Genomic DNA, 6,000 nt, shown 5'->3' on the forward strand with positions numbered 1-6,000 from the left:
ATCGGTGGTGGAGAGGTTTAACCGCACCATAAAGACCAAAATGTGGAGATATTTTACAGCGGTCAACACGTTCAAGTATTTTGATAAAGTTCAGGATTTTATCGATGCTTACAACCAAGGGTATCACGCCAGTATTAAAATGAAGCCTATAGATGTTGATCAAAGTAATTCTTTTAAGGTCTATAAAAAATTATACGGCCCATTTATTAAGAAGGGGAAAACTACTTATAAGTTCAACATCGGCGATGTGGTTCGCGTTTCAAAGCTAAGGAGTACTTTTGCCAAAGATTATGAACAAACATTTTCTGACGAATATTTTACAGTTACCGAACAGGTGGCTAGAGACCCCCCCGTGTACCGGTTAAAAGACTATGACGGGGAGGATATAGAAGGAACGTTTTACGAAGCCGAGTTACAAAAAATTATTGTGGGTAAAGACATTGTATACAGAGTTGAAAAGATATTAGCTGAGAAAACCCAGAACCGGAAAAAATATGTGTTGGTGAAATGGCTTGGATGGCCTGAAAAGTTCAATAGTTGGGTCCCTGAACAACAGGTTTGTGATATTCAAGCCTTATAACAACATGCCCGCCGGTGTGAGGGGGTCATTACATTCGATACTCAAGATGGAATCAGGAGGCTTCTACGTGACTCTACCCAGTAACGCCTCTCTCGATATATACCCTAAAAATGAAATATCCAGTTACACGGTACAATTTGGAAAATCTATAGATCTAAGGGGGTCGTGGGAAGTGGGGTTGGCGGAAATACAGTATCCTTACACTTGGGCTGTTTTACAAGATAAGGATGCCACCTTCGCCATTTTTGACGATGTTAAAAAGAGTCAATGGACATTCACGATGCAAGGAGGTTATTATGACAATGTGGATACAATATTAGATGAGATGCATAAACAGTTCTCAGAAGGCACCCCCAACATCAAGCTATATTACAACCCTATTAAAAACAGAGTGTACAAGGTGTCAAAACCTGGTATTAGCATTCAAACCAAAGGACAACTGGGGCGTATATTAGGGTTCTATTCTGACACAGAGAGCAGGTTCTCAGAAGTGGTGGCCCCCTTCCCGGCTGACATCAGGGGCGGCTTTTACACTCTTTATGTGTATACGGATATCATAACACACCAGAGGGTCGGGGATAGCTATGTCCCCCTTTTGAGAAATGTACTTCTTAAAGGTAAAAGCAATGACATGGTCACAATTACTTATGACAAGCCACACTACGTACCAGTCTCAAAGACCCACTTTGACAACATCACGATCGAAGTAAAATCGGATCAGAATATCAACGTACCCTTCCGCTTCGGTAAAGTTATTGTCAAACTACATTTTCGACCCCTGAAACAGTGTGTACATTATTAAAATGGCTACCTCGAGGGGTTATGTAGATCCTAGCGCCTATGTGGATTATTACAAGATGCAAGCCGGGAACGGCTTGCCCGGTTTTGTAGGAGCCCCCACAATGTATGGAGCCGGTCTAGGAGGACTCTTTCGTGGTCTCTTTAGAATGGCCGTACCCCTGCTTAAGAGAGGCTTTGCTATAGCCAGACCCCACTTGAAATCAGCGGCTAAAAATATTGTTAGTGACGTGTTCACCAATGTTATGAACCGGGCAGCTAGCCATGAGCAGCAGGAGGGTTCGGGTCTCATGGTAATGGCGAGGAGGGGGGGTAAAAGAAGAAACAGTATGTGTCCACCAGGGCGACGAAGATCCGTGGCTAACAAAAAACGAAGAAGCTCTCATTCTCCAACATATCGTGGAAACACTCGGAGAAGGAAGCAGCACAAGAAAAAACCTGCAAAAAGAAAGTCTCAAAGAAAGACAAATAGAGCCTCAGGATACATCTTTTAAAAATGTCTTTTGTCCACAGTCTATCGGAAGAATGCGTCAAATCAGAACTGGATCTGTTTACAGTTCCATACACTCAAACGAGTATAGATAAGAGCATATATGTAGAGATACCCCCTCTTTCCGCAATTTCAGATACGGCCCCTCTGGAGTTTTTTATAGCTGGCAATGGCGAGGATTATATTGATTTGAATAACACATTTATTTTAATGAACTGTAAAGTGACTGATGAGGATGGCGATGCAATCGAGAAGACGGCCAACGCTGGGGTCATCAATTACCCGGTGGCCACCATGTTTTCACAGGTGGATGTGACCCTGGGAGATCGGCTCATTAGTCAAAGCAGCAATACTTACCCCTATAGGGCCATGATGGAGTGTATCCTTAATTATAGTGAGGAGACCCTAAGCAAACAGTTCAGCCCCGGCCTTTTCTTCAAAGACACCCCGGAAGCTATGGACGACCAGGATCCAGAGGGACTCAATAAGGGTTTGCAAAAAAGAACGGCCTTTTCAACAGAAGGGAGGACCTTTGAGCTAATGGGACATATTCATGCAGACATATTTTTCCAAGAAAAACTCATGCTCAACGGGGTAGACATTAAAATTAAAATGATCCGTAGTAAAAGTGCTTTTTGTCTGATGACCCCTGATACTGAAAAATATAAACTGACCATATTATCGGCCTCGCTGTTTGTGAAAAAAGTATCCGTCTCCCCGGCGGTTAAACTAGGACATGCGCAGGCTTTAATGACGGCAAACGCCAAGTACCCGATCGAAAGAGTCTATATGAAAGTCCACAGTATCCCCGCAGGGACACGGGTGATGAACCAGGAAAATCTGTTTCTAGGCCAGCTCCCAAAACAGGTTATTATAGGTCTCGTGGATAATGATGCATTTACCGGGGTTTACAACAAGAACCCCTTTAACTTTAAACATTATAACGCGGAATTTATAGCACTGTACGTCGATGGTGTGCAGGTTCCATCCAGACCTTTTCAACCTGACTTTGAAAACGGCAACGCGGTTCGTGAATATTACAGTCTAGTACTGGCTACGGGTCGCCATCTCAAGGATCAACCTCTGCTGATCGATCGCCGGGAATACTGCAGCGGTTACACCCTGTACGGTTTCAACCTGACCCCTGACGAAGAGTGTGGACAACATTTTTCACTGATGAAGACGGGCAATATGCGTTTGGAGATGCGTTTCAAGCAGCCTCTACCACGCACTGTAAATATGGTCGTGTATGCTGTGTTTGACAACATTATTGAGGTGAATCAGAGGAGAAACGTTCTGTATGATTATTATTAAAATGAACACCAGAGAGCTCAACCACATCATGAATGCCCTGGACGGCTCACGGAAAGTGTTTCAAGGAGTCTACGCCTGCGACCAGCTGCCTAAATTTAAGATCAAGAATTTACCTGCAATGTACATAATCAACACACACCCTAAAAATATGCCCGGAGAACATTGGCTGGCTATTTATCTAAGGGAGGACCGCCGTGGGGAATTTTTTGATTCCTATGGAAACCCCCCGGATTTCAGACCTTTCCCTCGGAAGATCAATAACTTTCTGCTCAACAACTGTCAAGAAACCATTTACAGCGGTCGTCAAGTACAAAGTCTTCAGACCTTCACTTGTGGTCAACACTGTGTGTTTTTCTTATATCATAGATCTAAAGGAAGGTCATACCCCGATATTATGTCCTTGTACAGTGAGGATTTAGGCCAAAATGATAAAAAAGTGGCAGAGTTTGTCAGGACACTGTGGACCCCCCCTTATAACACAATTACTTACGACCCTAGCCAGCCATGTATACAGATGGGGTGTTCTTGTGAGGATTTTAAAAGATGTCATGCGTGTTAAAGTGAAAAAATAATGAAAACAGCCTTTGAATCATTAGTTTTGTTTTTATTCAGCACAAATCTTATACAAAGCAGGGTTATGTTATAAATAAATGTACAACATTTGAAAATAAAAAATAAAAATAAAAAAATGGTTTGTCGGTTCCTTATTTACAGGGGAGACAAATAAAAACATGAGATTAATAAGCTTCCCAACGATGGATAGATCCTGAGGAGGGTTGCTCAACACGGTCAGAGTAATGAGATATCGGCGTCAGATCAGTCACCACCTCTTTACACAGACGGATTTTTTGTCGCGTTTCCTGGTTAGGGACTGTTGATTGGGGTATGTTCAGACAGGCCATCGCCTGTAGGAAAGCATTCCAGCCTACAGGTCGGCGACTATCGGGTACCTTATTAGTGCTAGTGACACTCTTCAACAAATCAAACATGTGTGAACCTTTGAGCAGTTGTCCTTTAAAAACAAATTCACCCTGTTCATTCCAAGTCGTTACCCGCGGTTTCTGAACCATTTTGTGCAGAATATATTCTGCATGTCTTTTGCTTCTGGCCGGCATGTTTCTCAATACATCCGTTACAACATCTCCCTCTGAACTCTCAACAGGTTCGGGCACCGCAACATCTTTATCAACCGTACCCCCCGCATCAGTCCCAGAACCATTTTCTTGAGAGGCCATGGTTAAAGTTAAAATGTTTTGATCTTTTTCACCCTGTCTAACCAGACGGAGGTAGAGCTGTAACGTGTTGCTATACATCTGGGCTTTGGAATACTGATTTAAATCGGCCCTGGCCAGTATAGCTTTCATTTCAGAGTCCAGGTTGTTTTCGGCCGTTTGTCTAATGGGCTCTGGCCCGACAACATTTTTTCTCAGTTTCTCAAGCTGCTCCTGAGGGATCAAAAACATTTTCTGAGCATATTCCATTATTAACCCACTCTGGAAGCTAGAAGACTGGTTAGGAAAGGCACGGCTATGCTCAACAGCGGTCCTATAAAACCTCCGGTTTGATTAATCTTCTTTCTTTTTCTTTTAATAGAATACTTCTTATTAGCGATGATCTTGATAACCGCTTTTTGTTTTTTGAGTTTAGAATGTTGAGAAGGGGTTAGGGGTATATTACCGCGTAAGATGTTAAAAGCTATTTCACACAGGGTCTCGATCAAATCCGAGGGGGCCCCTGCCAGCACAGCTTTCCTATGGCACGGGCTCCCCTCAAATAACATTTGCAAAAGCGGCAGATTTCTTTTAATCCGAACAGACATTCTTATTTATTTCCTTTTCTTTAGCACATACACTGCCGGCCAATCGGGCGGGCACAAACCTGTTCTGAGGCGAAAGTCTTCTGGGGTTTGTGCTTTTAAGTCCACAATCAAGTACCCGTAGGGTTTTTTGGTGGCATCCTCAAATGCCTCCAAAAAGAATTTGGTCTGGTTAGGGTACATTTGACGAGCCAAGACGGTGACCTGTAGTTTATCTCTGGGGTTTTTAAAAAGAATTATATAATTGGCATTTAAATTAATAGTGCGGCTTTTTTTACCTTGAAAAAATAGATTTTGAACTAAATAAATAATACTTAAATTCCTATGATGAGTGTACTTTGTGAAAGCTTTTTCCACTTCACTGTTGTCACCGGCCTGCTCCATCAGGTCATCAAGGATCACTAGATTAGTTTGTCCGGGCGGGAACAGGTCATCGTCACACAACGAGGCGGGGAGACCTTGCACAAATTTCAGATTATTTTTTTTTGATGCCAAATCATCGTAGAGAGGTTGCCAGCAAGAGTAACACCACACTATGTTGTCAAGAGCTTGGGACACGGTTGCGTCCACATCTTCTATGATGTTCTTTATAAGATAGCTCTTACCCGAATTGGAGGGACCGGCTATAATACAGGAGAAAGGGTGTTGAAGTCTGTTATCAAAACCACCGCTAATATCCATAAGGCAGAGTGGTATAATCAGTCTTCAACACTCTTTTATTGTACACCACCCTGAACCGTTTGTTTAGTGATCTATTTTCCAATGTGTACCCCTTTTTATTGCGATAGATCTGATTTCCGGCTGTAATAATCTCGCGAGGAGGCGCGTCTTTCTCGGTTACAAAACTTTGTACCAGGGTCGTCAGAGACTTGATGTTAATGAGCTTGTTGTTACAATGGTTCAGAGTGAAACCCTTAACTTTCATACAGGTCTTACCCGCAGCCGTTCTGTATGCGTAAGTCTTAGGACCCCCTGAAACAAACTCAACTATGTGGTCCTGAG

Source organism: Amia ocellicauda, chromosome 19 (assembly GCF_036373705.1).
Source record: "Amia ocellicauda isolate fAmiCal2 chromosome 19, fAmiCal2.hap1, whole genome shotgun sequence".
Taxonomy (NCBI): Eukaryota; Metazoa; Chordata; class Actinopteri; order Amiiformes; family Amiidae; genus Amia; species Amia ocellicauda.